Source organism: Excalfactoria chinensis, chromosome 6 (genome assembly GCF_039878825.1).
Source record: "Excalfactoria chinensis isolate bCotChi1 chromosome 6, bCotChi1.hap2, whole genome shotgun sequence".
Taxonomy (NCBI): domain Eukaryota; kingdom Metazoa; phylum Chordata; class Aves; order Galliformes; family Phasianidae; genus Excalfactoria; species Excalfactoria chinensis.
Window position 1 is genome coordinate 24,509,019 of NC_092830.1, and position 21,481 is coordinate 24,530,499.

Genomic DNA, 21,481 nt, shown 5'->3' on the forward strand with positions numbered 1-21,481 from the left:
CTTTCACATACATTCTCCTATTAATCCAGCTGGCTGTCACTTTGTGTCTTGTAAGTGCTTAACAACAAATTCTATGGGCAATATGAGTTACATTTTAGCACCTTTCCAGACATCTTCCAGCCAGCGCACAATGTTCCAATCTACCCAAAAGGCTTCTGAATTTCATTCATGAAATGAACAAAAGTGGATTCCACTGTGTTTTATTAAACTAAGACCATGGGACACCATGCTTTTGCCAGCCCCTTGTTTTACTTTGGTTTGTAGACCCCCTGAGCAGCAAAGGTCAGCATGTTTGTTCCAAGTCTTATTTTTCTTTTAATGCAAGCCTCTCTCCAAACTTTCATTTAAAGTGTAATTTAAGTCCCTAATTCAGATCTAGAGTCCACATGCCTAACTGCCAGGGCCCCAGGCTGGCCCTAACAAGGCCTGGCTGTGCTAAGAAAGCAGCAGTGCCCAGGTGCTGTGGGACTGTGGCTGCTCGGGCAGAGCAATCACTTGCTTTGCACCTGTGTATGTTTCTTGCTGTTTTCTGGCCTCACACCAACAGCATGCTGCTCCCCTCACCCTGTGCCACTTGGACTCTGTTCCTGCACAGTCTCTAGAGTAGTGCCACAATCCCCCAGGAAAACTCCCTGCCTAGACAGCAGGCTTCACTGACTCTCTGAAGATACCTTTCTCTGTCTGCTTGACCTGGATCCCTCTCCATTTGTGGCTTGCACAAATCCTGACATTTATGAGAGCTGTATAACACTAGCCTGTGAAAAGATTCTTGAGGAATCTTCTTGCTCCATTGCACCTCACTCCCCTGCACCTTGATCCAACTTGCTCACCACAGGATCACTAGAGCTATACCAAACTCATACATGCTCCAGAAAAGCAACATTCATTTTCCTACATAGTTCATTCAGGATCTGCACTGCTCAAGACCATTCATTTTTAAATATGCTTTACCACATTCTGCGTGTATTTTGCTACATCATCTCCACAGAATATTTTTCACAGACAAGTGGGAAACACCCCAGTCTCTCTGAGGACACACTGAGGCATTTTTCAGGTACATGAGGGTTAAAATAATAAAAAAGAAAGGCACATTTTCTACCCACCAACAACAGGCCTGACATTGCTTCATGTCACTCCTGTGTCTTTTTCCCTTGCCACCTGGTCTGGCTCTTAACTCCTTACCATTCAAATCAACTGTCTTCTTCCTCCTGTAGCTGAGACAATCTGGGGAACAGAGAGCCATGAGCCTTTGCCCTTGTGAGTCAGAAAGGACCAAGACTACTCCATGTCAAGAGAGCTTCAGGAAATTTTGACATTCTATTTTAAGACGACAGTTCTGAGTTACTTGTAAGTGGCTCAAAAGTAGAACGTTTTTAATTAGAAAAACAGCATGTTTGTTACAGATTCAGAGACTACCCACTGTTGTTTTCTTAGGCACTGGTCTGATGTGCAGAAGCAAGAAACCACCTGAAGGAAAATAACATCAGAATATTTTTAGCACTGCAAACAAACTCATTTTCAGTCCCTAGTGTTAATTTATCCCTTTCATTTATCTATTCCAAGATGTAATCCACTTAAAAAAAAAAAAAAAAAAAAAAAAAAAAAGGCAAGTATTCCTGCAGCAAATTTTTCTTGCAATAGAATTAAAAAATAAAAATAAAAAATGCTACTCTTCCCCCAGGCTGATGTGAATTACTGTTAGTATCCTTTATGTATGTTATACTGAACCAATCAATGCATAGTCACAAAGACAATCCTGAGGCAGCTCTCCAAAATATGTAGGTAGGACAAAGCTCTGCTGTGCTATAGGAAAAGCATCTCCATGGGACAGGTAATCTGTTCCTTGTAGTAATACATTTAGGTTTGGTGTACTGATAATCCTTTAAAGAGAAAAATGGAGCAAGATAAATTCTCTCCCAGGTATCTTAAATGCAATTTCATCTCTTTCTATAATGAAAGAAATCAGACTATTGGGAAGGTCTGAGAAGGGAGGAAGAAAACTAAGATAGGATTTTATACCTTCTTAATGCAAGCATTCAAAGAATCTCCTAGTCTGAGAGAAATTTCAAACCACATTATAAAACTCAACATTCAAAGTATTCCTGACATATATACTAGTATAAAAAAGTGTTTATATTTCATGTGGCTAAAGTTAATATTTATGGTGCTAAGATGCAAATTTACGTAGATGCTAGGGGAAAAAATGGATAAATATTAAATAAGATGAGTTAAACATTAAAGTACAGACTGACCTATCACATAAGGAAAACATTAGATAAAATAAAGCAAGTTACTGTTTCTCATGTGCTTTATGTAAACATATTGAGTGTATTGAATCACAACTATTACTCCTTTATTTTTTAGATCTGATGGATTTTTTTCCCCTTCTCAAAATTAATCTGTGCTGTTGGAATATTCATGGCAGTGTAAACAGAATACTGTTGGGTTTAGAAATATACTACATTGGGAGGATTATCTCTCAATTACACTTTACATGATAAGAAATAACAATATGAGCAGTAACAACCAAGCATGTTGAATTGGATGCTGAGGCAATAAAATAATATTTTTCAGACGAACTGAAGCTATTTGTGGATGTTCTTGTATTTTAAAGATACATCTTAGCTGTCTAGGTCTCACCCATTTAATTAGAATGGCTATCAGTCTGAGCTGACTGCTACAATTACATTTTTCCTGCCACAGCAATAGCTTCTTCATTTTTTTTCCTGCAGGTACTTTGTGTTTGCCAGGGGAAAGCAAAACAGAAAAATGAGCACTTCAGCATTCGTTTTCTTTGAAGGAGTCCTAGATATGTCCCTTTGATTAATGCTGTTTTAATCACAAATACCTGATTTCTTCAAGTATTTTCACATCTGTCTGTATATTATCTTAACACATCAGGGTCAAGCAGATATACAGGATTTTCTGGGTGCCTGAAAAGAGACTGGCATTAAATATGGATGTATTAATGCATGCAAGAGTACTTATTTCTAAATAAGTATTTTTAAAATTGTTATTTCTATTTAAGTATTGGGACAAATGGTACTAGCTGTAGGCTCTGTAGACTTTTCAGATGTAACTATTTAAAATGCAAATATGTGCATATGTGATTATTAGGGTCTATGTTTAGAAAAATGCCTCTTTAAGTGTTTAAATTCCTCATTATTTTTTCAAAAGATTCATGAGGATTCTTTCCCTCAGATCACCTTTCAATTTTTAATTTACTTTATTAAAATCTCAATAAAACATCATATTGCAAACTTCTCTATCTGGAATTCATTAACATATCAGAAGATAATTTATCAGTCACATCTCATATATTGCTTTTCATACACTGGTTTGTCATTCCTCTGCTTTCATTTTCCTTTCTGTGAACTAAAGAGAACTCATTTCAAATTTCTATAAATACAGGACATGTAAAGTTTAATTCTTTAAAGTCATTTAATACTTTGATTAACTAACTTCACATATGCTTTTAAAAAAACAACAACAAACAAACAACAAAAAAAAACTTCTTTTCCTTGATACTTGGAAACTACTGAAGTATAGAAAGGGTTAAATATAAGACAGCAATGCTAGAAAAATCTTGCCCTAAAAGCTCAATAGCAGTTTATGCAGTTAGGAACCTTTTAGCTCTAACAGTGTTAACAGTTTTGACATGGAAAGACTTCTGTTTTCTGTGAAGTCTCAGACAAGTCACTTAAGCCTTCATGAATCCCCGGGATCTGATCAGAAAAATGGAACAGTGCCGTTGGCAAACACCCTCATTCCAGCATACATAAGATATATACACTGCAACATCTACAAGTTATCCTCCCTTGGAAAATGCAGTGTTACTGCTTCAAGGAAAGGTGGTGAGAACAAATATTTCAAGAATCAGGCATACATAAAAATCAAAAGTAAATAGATAAATAAGAATGCATGGCTAAATAGGTATAGTCAGTATAGCACTAAAAATGCTATTGTTAGCTGGCCATCTGCCTGCATAAGAAGACAGGTTCTCATCTGTACTTACATTCAGGCACAATACACTTCAGCACATACACTTCTTCTGAACTTCCTCTGATGACCACAGTGACATAAAAGAGCTCCTGAATAAATGAAATTCAGTCTTAAAGCAACTACTGTCTGTATGAACAGAAATACATCCTACATAATTCACTTACAGTAAGCATAAAGCATGCAGATTGTCAGGAGATAGATGACAGCACCATATGAAACAGGAGCAACTAGAAAGTCACTAAGACAGTTAGTGTAAACGTAATACATTGAAACTAGAAAATAAAAATTATATTTAAAAAAGACCACCCCTTGTGCACAGTATTTTTAGCAGATCCATTCCAAAATAGTACCATTTTAAAACTTCATAACACAAATGGAGATCTGGTTCCAGAAATGAAACCCATCACTAAGGATAGTAGATCTTATGGGCTCTTTAATAGTATTTCTGCTGGAATGAACAATTTATGGAGCAGAGATGTCAGACAGGAGCAAAAGAGTTTGTAGATATTCTCTCAACTTTTCTCAAGAATGCAACTATAAATGATAACTACAAAGAATGAGGAAGATGAAATTCATCTCACCAAATTTTAGATGCTTTGATTGTAGCTACCTGCATGTTAGCTCAATGAGAAGTATTATACACCTGATCTGTTCTAGACATCTATTTAAAATAGCACAAGTTATGCCCTAAAAGTACTTAGTCCCATTCACTGAAATCTTCAAAAGTGTTAACATATTTTACTGGAAAATATTTGCATTGGAATAGATGAATCCAACCCACTTTGTTGTCACTGGCTGCAACTAAGAGAAATGGTATGTCTATAAAACCTAGGTGAAAACCACTATACTTAGTCCCACTTTGGAAATGAAGAAAGCTGTTGTGGTGATAAATAATTACAGGAGTTCAAGTAGAGGTCTCTCTTTAATGTATGTACCTCCTGTATTTCGTATGCCACTGTACTGTTATACATCCTTATTTTTGAAGCTGTACCTGATTTATTCAGGAATGTTCTGCAAAGCACTCAAAGAAGAAAAAAAAAAAAGAGAGAGAGAGAGAGAGAGAGAAATCTGTTAATTACTGCTAACGAACCCTTAAAAGAAGAAGGCCATATTAAGACAAGTCATGATGATTGACATCCTGAAACAGGAAATGTCAGTAAATATTAGTACTTCAGGAAAGTGTCTGTTTGTCCTTCAATTTCATGTTATCTCCTTTCTACAGTCTTTGAGATAACGCTAAAAAGGAGACAGAAGTAATTTCTTAAAACTGCTTTCACCTTAAAAAAAAAAAAAAAAAAACAAACCTATTATTCTTTTTCAATTGGATTTATCACAGCTTTTACTCCATTTTTTTTTCCCTATAGAAGTACCACTAGTACCACTATACCTTTAATGACTTCCTTTAAACTCTCTCTAGAATCCTTTAGTCTCAGCATTATCTTTCATATGCAGCTGTCAGAGAAGGCACAGTCATAAGGCTGAGTGGAAACCTCATTGTTCTCTACAGCTACCTGAAGGATTGCAGTGAGCATGCCGGTCTCTTTTCAGGTGACAAGCGATAGGACCTTTTCAGAAAAGCTTTTTGGCCCCAGGATTACATCAAGTGGACTCTTGAGCCAATTGCTCTATGCTTGCTGAAAACAGTATTTCTGACAGTTCCTTACTAAGATGTTCCAAATGTGTAAAGATAGTGTTGTCAGCAACAGCTGCCTCTGTTTTAATTTTCATTCCTTTTTAAAGTGTTAGTGTCAAGTTTACCATATTAACTCAAGTCTCTTCCCAGAAATAATAAACCTAGGTACATGCCAACTCTCAGAATCTATTTCTCATCTAATAAATCTCATTCAAGAAATTGCATTATGTGGCAATATGGACTGCAGTCCAAAAGCGAATTTCTGGACAATTAAATCAATAAAGTTATATGACAATGGCTTTTCAACATTAAGGATGTTGTCTTACAAGTTTACCTGTTTTCTTCCTGGTTATTGCGCAGCACTTAAGAGTCTTCTCAAATAAATAAAATTAAAAAGGCAGAAGGAATGGAATCTTCCTATGAATTTGTATTCTTTGATCTCACTGTCAAGCTAGACTCATCACAAGAACCTCGCCCTTATTTCAAAGAACTGAGTACATTCTGCCTGCTTTTCTTTTAGGGAGACATTGTTTTGAACAAATCTTGTGCTTCTAAATGTCTATCCACAAATTTCATATGAAAGTAAGTGTATTTCAGACTTGTTTGAAAGGAACTACCATGTCAGATTTCATTGTGGTTACAATGACCAGCTGAAAAGAAACTAAAAGATACAGTATTCTTAAGTAAGCATGGTTTCATCAAGGAATTTTAAAATAATAACTACTGACTACAAAATTGTATTTCTCTATACAGATACATAGATGTTAATTCTCAAACTACATAACACAATAGAAGGGAAGGACACCATTCAGAAGGACCTGGACACACTCAAAAAGTGGGCGCATGAGAGTGAGATTTAACCAGGCCAAGTGCAAAGAGTTGCACTTAGGTTAGGGCAATCCCAGATATGAGTACAGTCTGTGAGAACAACTTGAGAGCAGCCCTGAGAAGGACTTTCGGGTTCTGATGGATGAAAAGCCAGACATGAGCCAATGGTGTTCTCTTGCAGCCCAGAAAGCCAACAGTGTCCTGTACTGCATCAAAAGAGGGGTGGGAACAGTGGGAGGCAGGTAATTGCCCAATTCTGCTCTGTCCTCATGAAGTCCCATCTGGAGTACTGTGTCCAAGCCTCAGTCCCCCAGCACAAAGACAGACATGGAGGTGTTGGAGCAGATTGAAAGGACAGCCATGAAGATTCTCAGGGTTGGAGCATGTCTACCATCTGAAGATAGGTTGAAGGAATTCAGTTTGTTTAGCTTCTGAGAAGGCTCCATAGAGACCTCACTGCAGCCTTCCTGTACCTGAATGGAGCTTACAAGCAGGAGGAGGACTGACCTTTAACATGGTCTGATAGTGATAAGATGAGAGGGATCAGCTTTTAATTTAAAGAGGGGAGGTTAGATGTTAGGGAGAATTTTTTTTTCATCAGAGGATAGAGAGTCACTGGCACAGACTGTCTAGAGAGGCTGTCCCCCGGTCCCTGGAAGCACTCAAGACCAAGTCGGATAGGATTCTGGGGAGCCTTATCTAGTGGGTGACAATCCTGCCCCTAGCAGGGGAGCTGGAACTAGCTTATCTTCAAGGTTCCCTCCAACTTAAACCATTCTATGATTCTATGACATTATTTGTTTTCATTCTTCCTCCTACCATCTCAGTGTCTTATGAAAATACACTGGAGGTTTCCATATTTCTTTTACTAATCCTTTTTCCCCCCAGTCTAAATGTGCTTGGAAAGATTAACCACTCTGAATGTGCTTTGTAAAATATACCTACAGGAGTTTTGTCCAAAGCCTGTCTTGGCAGCAGTTTCCACACCGCTTACATGTCAACTAATATCTTCATTCTAATACTCAAATGGCATCAAGCTGACACGTTCTGCCAACAGTTCCTCCAAGTTTCATTGCCATGTTTTTATTTAAAAGCTGTGATTGACTCTTGAAAAGATGCTTTTATCTGCTGTGAAGCTGGTGGTAAGCAGATCCATGCTATTTCCTAGAAAAGCTTGGTAAGGCCTTAAGGAAGCTACTCATCTAGAAGAAATAGTCTGCCCTTCAGAGTATAATAATCACCCAGATGCCCACAGGGACTTTTCTAACAAGACCTTGTCTTATCTGAACTTTGGAGTTTCAGAGATGGGCTTGATGAGGAATGACAACTCTTAGTCATAGCAAACTCTGGAAGTAATAAACTTCTTTCAGAATAAAGACAGAAAACCTGCTGCATTTAATCTGCAATTGTATGGTACTAGGAACTATATATTTGTCCCCTAAATATCCACAATTCTTTTGCTCATATCACTTCTTCCCATAGAAAATAGTTTTAAAACTATATAAGCAGCAGAGCTGTAGGCATTATCAGAATTTAATCAAATTTACAATACTATCATTCACCAGAGGCAACAGAAAATTTTGATTCTGCTTTCCCTGAAAGTCATAGCAAAATGAGAGATCTTTAAAAAGAATAGACTTGAGATGCCTTCCTTCCAATTTCTAAAAGACTTTGCTTCCTTGTCTTCTTTAGGGTCAAGAAATACTAAGAGAATATGGTCTCAGTGCCAAACAGGATGTTAGAATACCTTCTTTTTTAAAGCATGGGGAAGGTCATTTACTGACTGACAAGAGGAAAATGTGAGAGTTAGAGAACCTGAGGCAATGGGGGGAAAAATAATTGTTGTAGAAACAATATTGGATGATAACTGCTTTGTAAATATGGGAAATACTTTGTTTATTTCACCAAATAAGAATCTGCTAATGCGTTATCATCTAGCTACCCAAGTTTTTTGGGGAGGATGTATTTATTGAGGGTCAGACTCACCTGAGATTAATTCACACAGTTCCATTTTAGCTGTTACCAGATGAAGTTTCACAAGCCATGGCCTAATATCAACAGAAAACATGTTAAACATAAATGCAATGCACAAAGTGACAATAACAAATGACGTTTTCTTCAATGTTATAGAGTGCTATTACAATTTGAGGTAAAATTGTTCAGGAAAAAAAAAAAAAAAAAGGAATAATATTTGGAATATAAAAAAAAAAGGAATAATATTTCAATCTATTACTGATCCTACATGGAGTAAGATATTGCCAATTAAAAGCAGATGGTAAAAAAACAAACAAACAAAAAACATAAGTGAAATGCTTATTTTTACTGAATAAAATAAACCTATATTAAATGTTACATTAAAAGTTACATTAAATCAATACATAAAATAGGGTCTTTTCAGTGCAATTTACTGACAAGAATAGAATTTGTGTGTTTGAGGAGCCACAGGAGGCTACTACTGATTAGTAATCAAGGGTTGTTATCTCAGAAAGAGAATTAGTCTGACAAAAATTTTTGTGCTTACTCTGAACTGTCATTATTTAGAAGAAAGGAGTACTTAATGAGCTGATTTTATATATCTTGAGAAAGACATCAATGTCCTAAATACTGTCTACTGATTGATATCATCTGATGATGCATGTACACCTTTAAACAGTTGTAAAGACAGACAAAAATATGTTATACATTGTCTACATCATGGGAATGCAAGCAGGCAAAATCACTTCATTTGCCACAAAGGGCTGAATTCCCTAACCCTTTATATTTCATCATAATAATTTACACCTGCTCAAAGGATAAGCCATTTGTTGCCAAACTGCTCTGGTTTCATTTAACACCTATCTCACATTGTACATGTTCAACTGAATACACAAGGTGCAAACCAATAGAGAATTAGGATTTCCAGAATATTAAATCTCATGATTAAAGTTTCATAATACAGTTGTCACAGAATGAAATTTCATCTGAGGATATTCCTAAACATACAGGTAAGTATATAGACAGATATCCTTAAATTTATTGCCAGATAGTGAGAAAAAGAAAACAAAAATCACACTTACAGAAACAGAGTCATAGAGTGATTTGGGTTTGAAGGTGCCTTTATGATTATCTCATTCCAACAGCTCTGTTATAGACAGGGACACCTCTCTCTAGATCAGGTTGCTCACAACCCCAACCAGTCTGGCCTTGAATGAATCCAGGGAGGAGGCAATCCAAACACCTCACTGGGTAATCTGTTTCAGTGACTCACCACTCTCATAGAAATGAATTTATTCCTAATATCTAATGTAAACCTATTTTCTTCCAGTTTAAAACCACTTCCTCTTTTTCTGTCACTACATAGTCCCTCCCCAGCTTTCCTGTAGGCCCCCCCTCAGGTACTGGAAGGCTGCTGTAAGGTCCCCCCAGGGCCTTCTCTTCTTGCTGAAGAGCCTGTCCTCATAGGAGAGCTGCTTCAGCCCTCTGATCATCTTCGTGGCCTTCCTCTGGTGCTGCTCCAACAGCTCCAGCAACACTCCAGATGGGGTCTCACAAGAGCAGAAACATCTTTTTCTTTTACATTAAGTTCAAGAGTCGGTGTTTATAATGAATGAACAATTGCATCAGTATACACATAGCTTCTAGCATTAATAATAATAATAATAATAATAATAATAATGAAGATGCTACTTCAATTTCTGGACTGAATGCACTGAAAATATATGCACTCTCCATCTCAAGCAAATACAGATTCATTCTGAGATTAGGTCATTGACTGCTCATGCTGTTTTGATGGTGAAAACACTGTATTGCTACGTCAATCCTTTATACACTTCTGTAATATTAACACACATCCTCACTTACAATTTCTAGGTAAAAGGCAATCCAGACTGGATTCATCTTCACAATTACAGTTTGCATTATCAGACCCAGAACAAGAAAAATTCAGTGGTTGAAAAGATAGTACAGAACTCTCCATAAACCCTGCCTTGGGAAAGCAAAAGACAGCACACCCTCAGATTGGGGTAGAAGTTTCAAAGAGATCACTCAGACTTATGAGTGCATGTTGAAATTTAAAATGATTGCATTAAGAAGTAAGAGAACCAAAGACTTCATACTGCCAGATGCATGGCAAGTTTGCCAGATTTAAATATGAGGACAAATAATAGTGTGTAAATATCAATATATATAAAAAAAAAAAAAAACCTCCTTCTCCAAATAAACTGCAGTGTAAATGCAAAGCAGATTTACAGAGCAGGCACTGGGGCTCTGATGCTCTGCTTCTTATGTAAGAAAAATTTCGTTCAAGGGTTTAGTAAAAACCACACATAAACCCCTCCTAACTGTCTGCCTTTTTCTCTCACTAATCTCATGCTGTTCCAACTTGTAAGAACAAGGCCCAAGCTATCCTAACTTTTTTCTGTTTTTTTCCACTGTTTAACTAATGGTAACAAAACCAACAGCAAAATCTCCCCCTCTCTCCATGCCCTCTTTTTTGAAACAACAACAACAAAGTTTTAAGAATCAAACCTTGGAGTGTGCTGATCTAGCAGATCTTTCTGGTCTCTCAGCTTTAATTTTACATTCTCAAATCTCTAGCAAGAATTGCAAGGGGCTCTTTGTAGTATCTATGTATAATCATAATTAATATCTGATGTGCATGTTGACATAACACAACATCACGCTTAATGTCTACTTCTAGATTCAATATTATGAGATTAATTTCAAAACGAAACCTTGAGAGCCTCAGGAATCATTTCACTTGGCTATTACTGCCATCTACTGGTATAATTTGCAACCTTCAAGACTCTCCATTCAGAAATTAAATCACATCGAATGCAGTCAGGCCCACGCCTGATTTACTTGATGATGCAGTGCCTCATGCTGGTATGCAATCTCATATGCATTCAGTTTTTAGCAGTAATAATTTCACTCTCTAGCCTATAAGCATGAAGACCTACTTAGTTAGCAAATAAGAAAACTGTACAGAGCTGTAGTAGCAGTTTCTAATGAACTCTGCACATTCTGGAAAGAGGTAGTAAAAGGGGTCAAGCATGTGCTCCTGGGTGAATGTATTTCTTAGAACTGTTCGAGGAAAAAAGGAACATTAACTGTTTAAGAATTTATTAATGAATTGTATTGCTCTGAAAAGTAACAGCATGGAATTAAATCAGACTATCACATCAATGGTCTTTACCAAAAGGTGGGGATCTTGTTCCTCCTACTTTTGGTTATATAGTTATTTCTTCCAGGCTCCCTTTGTTCTGGATTTCCCACACACCATACCCTGCATTGAGCCAGTCCAAACTACTGAACAACAAACCTGACAAATAAAAGAGTGAATAGATTGCCTATGGTTTAAAGGCCTTAATCAAATTATCACACAATCAATTAAGTGCTAGAGCTAGTATGTTTGAGGGGAAAGGTGGGACTATATAGCTAGTAACAGAAGATTTACCTATATACGTATTCTCACAGCAGCAGACTGTTATATTACATCAGCTGTGTGGTGTAATTTTTTCCTCATGCTGTGGCTCCAAGTGACATTTATTCTGACATCTAGCTCTATCTTCAGACCACTTTAAACCACAACCTTGCCCCTCCTATGCATCAATTTTGGTGCTAGCACTATCATGATTAAAGGACATTCTTTTTCTCAGTTGTACTGACATACTTTGCAAAAAAACCATGTCAAGAGATCCACTCTGAAACTGGCATAGTAAAGGGGCAGGAATGTTTAACTTGGAGAAGGCAGGCTGGTCTGCAGAAATCATACTAGTTTAGTCTACCACTAAACTACAGTCTCTCTGAAATTTAGGATGTGTTTCCCACCCCCCCCCCCCCCCCCCACCTCCTGCCTTCTCCCTTCCAAAAAAAAAAAAAAAAAAAAAGCAACAAAGATACCACTATTCTATTTTCTCAGATCTTACTTCCTTTCCCATTTTTCACTGTTTTGAACAACAGCATTTTATTGAATTAAGTTAAGTTATTCATGATAACAGAACAAGGCCAGTGGCAGACAAAACTGGGGCACTGTTTATTAGAACGATCACCAGAAGCTAAGTGGGGAGTATGAGCTCACCCTACGCCTAATCTTTACTGCAGTTTCCCATAATCTGAGGCTTGCAGTTTGAATTTCTCCATAGCAGACTTCAGTAGCATTTCAAATTATTTCATTTTAACAAAGCAATTCAACTAAAAATGATTATTGTGTTGTGGTAAATCAGAGAAAGAAGAAAAGAAAAAGAAGTGTCAAGTTTCAAAAATAGTATAATCTTATTAAATGAAATCATTATTTGCTCTAATGAAAACGAATCTTTCTCTTATAACTAAGTTCATGGAAAGAACATATGCCAAATAATAAAGGAACCACCTATGAAATTTTAGAGCCCTACAATATCATGCCCAGCCTAAACACAGCATTTATAATTTTTGATAAAATCTATTAACAACAAAAAAAATCATCTCCATAACTCTAGCTCTCAGTTGGCTTTTTATCTCCCTGTACCACAAGAAGTACAAGAAATGCTACATGGAAATATTCATTTATTTTCAATAGAAACCTGAAAGTTTATGTAAAGCTGTTTCAGAAAGAGAAATGATTGAATGTTGCCACTTTTATTCCAGTTTGGGAAGAAGTGTGTTCAGAAACAAAAGACAGGGCAAGTAACTTCTGCATTTTTTTCATTTTGTTGAATGTAATATTCACAAAAATTTTGAGCTGATAGTTTGACTCTTAAAGAGTAATTTAAGAAATTATCAATTAGTTAATGAACTGGGCCACAGAAAATATCAGCACTGCAGAGTCCTGCTCTGCAGGTGAAAAAAAAACAATTCACACTCCATCAAATGTTAAACCCTCAGTAGACTGTTAATCAAATCATTGTGTTGACCAGTCTGAATTAAGCTAACTCAGGTGTGATCTCTGTGATCACATTTGTGATCAGGGAAATCAATCTCAAGTTGCACTTCTTTTCTCCTGTACATACATCTCAGTGTTAGAGTCCCTATGACACAGAATGGATCAGCTTAATCACCACTCTCACACAGGTCAGCTTTGAACTGGAACAGATGTAAGGAGGTCTGTAGTACACCCTTCTCCTCAAAGAAGGTTCAGTTTTGAGATCAGGTCTAATTGCTCATGGCTATATCCAGTTAGGCCTTGAAAACCATCAAAGGTTTGAGTCTGCACCAGCACTGAGCACCCTGCTTGAATACTAAAGCAGATCTATTCTGAAACAGGACTGTGAAACTATTTTCTTTGTATAGTCATGCACTATATGCCAGTAAAAATAATAAAGGATTGTGCTGAACTTTGGTATAGAGAAGATCCTGGTGTGTGATTTCCAACAAAAGGGGAGCTGAAATGAATTGAACAATTCAGATGCTGATCCAGCAGATTGGCCTCTCCATTTCTTACAGAGGCCATGAGGCACACAGCAAGAGAAAGTACTCTCTTGTAAATATTCTCTGAAATACTGATTGCTTCCCTGCCTGTGTTCCTCAGAGTCAGATCACCAAGAAGTTATTTTTTTCCTCTTTTTCTTACCTGACATGCTCTTTCTTGGTAAGAGGTGAGCTGAGGATTCTGGACAGCTGCTAGTTCAAATAACATCCAGAAAGGAGTTTTCTCTTACAATTCACATTGCTGTACATCTAAATAAAATAAAAGTGAAAAGAGTAGGTCTCAATTATTTCATTCAGCAAAATCATTTGTTAGAATATATTTGGGAAAAAAAAATGATAAAATGATCAAAGCTGATTTGATCTTGCAATGCTCAACACACATCCTCAACACTGGAGAACAGATTAAGGCCAACATAAAAATCAAGACCAAGTTACTCAGAGAGAACTCTCAATAAATAAATAATTTCCCATCCAAATAACTGTTTAAAAAGAGGAAAGAATTCTAATAAAATATATGCATATATTTATATAATTTTCCATCTCACTCCCTTGGGTAGCAGTTAAAACAAACGATTATTCAGAATTAATTTTCTTCTCAGGTGAGAATTCATTTTTTATTATTATTTATTATTAAAATAATATTTTTTATTTTTAAATACATTTTTTTTATTAAGTACGTTGCATTGCTATAAATAGAAAAAGGGGGGGAAGTGTAATAGAATTAAATACTGAGATTAATGTACTTTCAATGCAAAGCACCGTTTGAAAAGAGAAACAACATTATATACTTTGACATTTTGAACTATGTATTGTTACTGGTTTGTATTTCTAACCTTGCAGCAATCACTGATCCACTGGAAAGTATGGCTTGTTTTTGTTATAATGCAGCTGCAGAGGAGCTGTTTGGGCTTCAGACACAGAGCAATAATAAATATCTTCAGGGGGAGAAAATCTCTTGTCTCAGAGGTCTCTAAGTGCAACAGAAACAGGCTAACAAGGGCCAATATCTAGAAGCAGAAACAAAAGAAATACAAAACAAGGTTTTAACAAATACAAACAGGACTTCAACGATGTGATTATTCATGTTTGAAAACAATCAAACAAACGAAAAAAGCACACTACCTTGAAAAACATTAAAACAATAAGACTCTCATTCCTTGATGTTTCAGTCAAAAATTAGGCTCACTTTTGAAAGACATTCTATAGTAAAACTGAATTCCTAGGCTGAATAGCAGAGATAAATGTGTAAAACATATTGACCTCTAAGGTAACCTCTAGAATAAATCCTCCAGAGGTTCTTGTCATGTTCAGTTCTAAGAATTACACCTCATCTGCAACATTTTAACACTTTCTGGTGCCTTGATAAAAACTGAGAGGGAATCAAAACAGAACTAAATCAGATTTTATACAAGGGAGAGATGAGGAACAGTCCCATGAGATTTCTCTTTTCTAAGCATTAGCATCTTCAGAAGGAGTTCACTGTAACAAAAAGATGTGTGTTTTAACATGACATACAATGCATTTTTCAATTAAAAACTGGAAAATGACAATGTTAATATTTCCAATCAAAACAGTAATTGACACTTCTCCCCCCCCCCCCCTCCCCCTCCCAATTAAGCATTTCAACTGCTTTTCTTTGAGTCCCATTAGAGAAGAGTTCTGCAATAGTTTGGGAGTAAGGACATTATATAACTGTCTATTCAGATTATTAATATATTCCTTATTATAATGTTTTCCATCTAAATAGTTATTTCCTTAATTAAATGAAATTTAATGAAATTAAATGAATTAAATCAAAGCTCTGGTTCATATATATTTTGACAAGCTTCAAATACTTGTTTTAGCTGAAGAGTTTTTACAGTTCTGTGTGTGCTAAAAAAAGGAAATCAATTTTCTATCAATGAAACTGTTCAATATAAATTCAGAGAAGAGTTGGGGGGGAATAAGTAAGAGAATTATGGAATAGTGAAAGGTCTTTAAACTCTGCACAGTGGAAATGACTGAATATATATATATATATATATATATATATATATATATATATATATATAATACATACATCTTCTAACCAGGAAATTATTATTAATATTCACTATGCCTTCATTCTTTAGTCAACATAGCACTGGACATTATTCTGATGTGTTTGTACAACTCACCCAGCTTATTTCAGAATTTGACATAGTTCAGTGTTAAAACAACCTTTAAAGAGCAAATGTTTGCTGTTTATCTGTCTCTCTGAAGAAAAAAGAAATAAAACATTGGTACAGATGGTACAAAGGCTGCTTGGAAATATTCTCAGCTACAGATATTGCCAGACAGATTACATTTGTTCACACGCTGAAATAGTTTGCTTGTTTTGTTTCTCTTTAGGAACTCACAACTCTGCTATGAAGGGGAAAAAGTCTGTCACAATTCAACTAAGGTTTGAACAGACCATTGTGCAATCCTGCTCCATATAAATCTTTTGGGAAAGATGAATCATTATCCAAGTACTGATTACAAGAATCCCTCGCAGTAAAAGAAAACAAATAAATAAATAAATATTGTTCTTATTGCTACTTTAATTCCAGGAGACAGGTTCTGGAACATGTCAGACAAGGAAAGTACATCTGATCAAATCCATGGAGAATCCTATAGCAAAATTTTGGCCCAGTAACCTGTCACAGAATATTTTCCTTTCCCTTTTTATTTCAGCTGAACCGTAACATTTTCCTGATGACCACCCATTTGTCAGTCCTTAGTATACAACTACTATCCTTCACATACTCTGAGTGAAATAATCGGTTGTGTCTGTGAAGATAGTTTTCTGTCTTAATAAAATGGCAGGTTGTCATATTACTCTCTCATTAAATAACTGTGGAAGCATTTAAATGGAATTTTACTTTTCTTATTCTTCAACAAACCAAAACTAAATACTGAAAGTTTAATTAAGTAAACTTTAGGCCTTGTGCATTAAAGAGATACAGGGAAACTAAATAAAAAGCAAGTAAGCAAGCAGTTTCTCTATGTGGCCTCTGCATGCCCATAAACACTTAATATTTTAATACCTTTAATTTAGTTGGATTTGAAAAATAGTGCTGTTCCAAAATAGAATAAGATGTCCGAACCTCTTTTCCACACACAATATGCACTAAAATCTGAACACAAATTTTAAATGGCACGAAAACGCTACAGAATCTGCGAATGGCAAATACAGGATTCACAGCACAAACTTTATCTCACAAAACATGGCTCTCAGCCATTCTACTGAACATCTGTTACAGGGCCAAAGTAGTTCCTGCAGAGCTGAAGAGGAGCCCTTCTTGTATAAGTGAGCTTCTGAGTTAAGATTCTCAGAATTTATTAGGAGTGTCTGTGCCTCATCTATTTACCTGCCAAATTTCATACTCCTCAAAGTCAGACCTTGTTAAAGGGAATTCTGCATTAATCCTTTCAAAAACATGACTTCTTAGGAGCAGCTGCAATTGAGACGTTTGAAATCACTATTAACTTTATACTATCATAGCTACAGTTGTTCATTAATAGATCTGTTCTGGGTACAAAACATGTTTATCCTTAATTTTAACAAGGTTACAGATTACAGCCTCATAGAGATTCTGTTCCCAGCAACATTTCCAGTAAGACTGTTATCAATAACATGCTGAAGGATTCTGAATTCAGTATAAACACACTCCATTTGTAAAGGCAGATTTAATGGTGTTTTTCAGTAACATTCCCAAATTTCTGGATTTCACTTGTTACTAAAACCAACTTTTTCTTAAGCTGTTAGCAATGATCCTGGAATTCTGCTGTGTACATCAAGTTTTTTGGAAAATGTATCCCCATAAATATTGCATTGAAATACAAAAGAAAGCACATATGAGCTACACTTTTCTTTTTTAAATGGGGAGAAAAGTACAAACTGTCACCATGTAACAGGTTGGACAAATAATTGAAGATAATTATCCCAATAAATATGTACTACACGTTTGTGAAACTGCTCAAATGAAACTGATGAGTAGTTTAAGCAGTTACAAAGAATAAGTGAGAAATGTGTGTCAGAAAAGCTATGCATACATATTAAGCTATCTATTAACTAATTTGATCCCAGAAAATCCTGCAGAACAATATACAGGCAATGAAATTCTCAATGGTAATCACTCTGTTAACTGTCCTTGAAAAGAAAAGTTTTGCTGGACTCTGTTAGCCAGGTAAATACATATACTATGTTACAAAGTGCCAGCAATATTTTTGGGCAGCAGCAGCTTAGCCTTGTCCTTCCAGTTCAATTAACATTTAACTACTTTATTTCTTTATGCACTTCTTGTCTTCCAGTTTGGGGAGAATTTTATTCAGCCTGAAATATTAGTTCTGAGATTTAACTCCCCTATTTATTGATAATCCCCCAGAAAGTGTAATTGCACATCTCATCCTGTTCTTGCCTACAATGAAAAAAAGCAGTTAAATTCACAAAGCTAGCACTTTTCGTTTTAGAAACTACCACTAGTCCAAAATAAAATAAAATAAAATAAAATAAAATAAAGCATTACTAGAAGAGTTTTCTGATTTTCTCATTAAATAAAGCAGTCCCACTGAAATGTATTCAACATTTACACCATCTTGGGGCATTTTAATAAAAGTTCCTTCTAAAATATTTCTGATAACATAACAATATTTTTTCTACCTGTATTTTCAGAGTTTCTAATAGGCAAAATGTTATCACACTTTAGAAAAAGCAAACAGCTCCTCAGTGTGCAATTTTGACTACATGTATTATGGACAGGTGTTTTCATTATGAACAGTAAATTTCTCTGATCAGAAACATTCACCTGTCAATGCTCTAATTTTTTTTGTTTGGAGATCTAATTTCAGACTTCAGTTCTGACTACAAAGCTTTAGAGCAAAACAAATATGCAGACCTCTACATTCAGCTTCACAGTGATACTGCTGATTGCAAAACAGCACAGAGATAGCTAGAGAAAAGCTATTCCCAGTGCTATACAAGGTATTACATAAATACATATAAATAAATACTCTTGCAAGCAAGAATCTTATCCCTCCTCTGAGAGCATAGACTCCTAACAACACAAGCTGAGTTACCAGAACTGTTCCTTAAACAGGAATAGCTGCCTTTAGTCAGAATGGCCCCACTCCTCTTTTCTGCTAGCTTTTGCAGTGTCAGATCCTCCACCAATACGATTTCAGCAATCAACCCAAAAGACATCCACACAATTTTGGTTATTTAGTGATTTGGCTGGTGTGATCAGTGAGTATTGGCACAAGGAAAGAAGCAAAAATGCAAAGAAGTATATGGAGAGGAACCTCATCTTTATTTTGCTAAATCAGCAGGAGAAATACAGAAGTGAAAATCTGCCTGCCAGCTTAGCAATTGGATGACAGAGGCCTCACATAAGGTACAGAATCCTTACAGATTCTGCTGTTCTCAGTTGCTACAGACTGGTGTTGCAGCCAAAGAGCCACAGCTGATGGATGCTGTTTGAAAAGCTCTAAATGTTCATTTTTACACCTCAAAGTAGCATGTGTTGTCATGTCTCCAGGTACATTTGTATTTGTACTTACTACCACAATGGGGAAAACTAATGGAAACTGTTGTGTTTTTGTCACAAGCTGGCTGCTACCTTTCACATAAATTAACAGATTAACTTCAAGCTTATGTTTACTTCAATAATTTGCCTCAAACAAATAAACCTTAGGGAAGGAACCTTAGGTAACCATATCTACATACAATTATTACATGCTAGTTACCACGAGATAACCAACATATAATAGGAATATTTTCCTCCTAGCAAAAGCTATTTTAACAGTCAAGATTATTTCAAATTTAGCCTGTTCTGTTTTAAATTCTTTATTCTGAGAGCACAAATGCAGTGCTTCAAGGCACTTTTCAGTTATGGTTTTAGTATAACTCAATTATCCCATACCTTTATTTAAACTAAGATCTTAACACATAATGAAGGCATCAAAATTATACTGTAAGATGTGCTATTTTTGAAGGGAAAAAAAAAAAATAATCAAAAGAAATCTTAAAATCAGCTTAGAAGTCTATAATACATTGCAACCATCAAGGACTTGAAAGCAGTCTACAGGAAATATGTTTGTTAGTATGTCCTGCTGACCTAAGAATATTAACAAAGTTTAATGTACTGAAATATAAGCCCTAGTCATAGTGTACAGAATACATGGTTAATAGTTTTCCAGCAGGTTGCTACAAGTAGAAAATAAGTTCTTTGGATACATCAAATGAGTAAGAATATTATTCTTACCACACAATTATTTACTCTTTGAGATCAATCAAATTCTGAGCCTGAGGCAGAGGCAAGAATTTAAGCCTGACTACAATTTCTGTGCCATATTTATTTCACATGTTGAAATAAGAAACATTAATGAAATCTCACTTTTAAGAAGAAAGGTAAACAACATGAGAATTTTTAACAAGCTCTCTCTGAACAGGCCACAGAAAATGAGATGGTGCTGTATTTGCGCTCAGAAATCATAACTTAAAGATGTCTGCTGCAGCATTGCTTTAACCTCGCTAAATAAAAATGTTTCTGCCTGCAGTTTGTCCAGAACTCTTGACCTCCTCATAGCCATAACTTTAACACTGTGTCATCCTGCTTTCACAAGAATGCTCTCCAAACAGTTTTCAAGGTTAATTTTGCTGTTACTCCCTCTGGCAAGGGAAAAAGATAACTGTCTCCTCACTAATTTCTCTCCCAGCTTATTTGATATCAGTAAGTAAGCAAAGTTTTTGTTTTTTCCTCCAAGGCTGCTGTTAGCAGTATATCAGACAGACAAATTTGAAAGGCAACATTGATACTTCAAAAGATGGAAAAAACAATTAGGATATTCCTTGTCAGAGAGACTGCTGAGAACCCTGTATGCGCTCAGCAACAACAATGTAGAAGAAGCAGCTGTACCCTTCATTTTCTGAGTAATTAATTAAATTTGGAGAGAATTTGCTTAAACATGATGATATTTGCCATTCTCACTGTACAACAGATTGAAATGTATCACAATGTCAAAACATTAAAATATTAATTAACTCCATCTGCCTTAAATACTTTTGCTCTTTTATTTTATGTTTTTGGTGGGTTTTTGTTGTTTTGTTTGTTTTTCCAGATCACATCTACCAAGAAGTTTCCCTTACAGATTCTACTGAAGTAGTTCTTCTAAGCATAAAACCTTAAAACTTTTGAACTTGAGGGGCATGGTGCTTTTTAGACAAGGGTAGTTTTGCTTTTGAGAATAGGTTCAGACTTACATAAAAGACTAGATGTTCAGAAATCCCTTCGACTAATGCCCACTTTTCAAGTTTGAGCAGGGTCATTAACAGTAAAAAATGAATTTTTGTTCAGTACATAGTATATTTGCATAACAAACTGTACTGCTGCTGTGAATCAGTAGTTTCAGCTCACAAGTCCTTACTCAAAGCAGGTGAGAATGTGCTCTTTAGGAGATGCATTACTTTACATTTAGGGCTAACACCCTGTGTCGTTGTGCTACCATCATTTCTTTCCTAATCACTTCCAGGGAAACAGTTTACTGAATCATTCCTCAGCTCAGGAGCTTCCTACCAAATTACATTGTAATATTAAAAAATAATAATAAAAAATACAAATTTGAAAACCAAAACCA

The 21,481-nt window shown here is 35.8% G+C and overlaps 1 long non-coding RNA gene across 1 annotated transcript; it reads right to left on the minus strand.

The window, feature by feature from the left end:
* Nucleotides 1–1,406: 1,406 nt before the first annotated feature.
* LOC140253706 (uncharacterized) lies at nt 1,407–14,798 on the minus strand. Its single transcript, XR_011903959.1, has 6 exons — nt 14,680–14,798; nt 13,989–14,095; nt 8,450–8,511; nt 4,016–4,091; nt 2,849–2,933; nt 1,407–1,467 (listed from the first exon to the last, which is right to left on the minus strand). It is a non-coding gene; the product is annotated as an uncharacterized lncRNA (long non-coding RNA).
* Between the last annotated feature and the right edge of the window lie 6,683 nt (nt 14,799–21,481).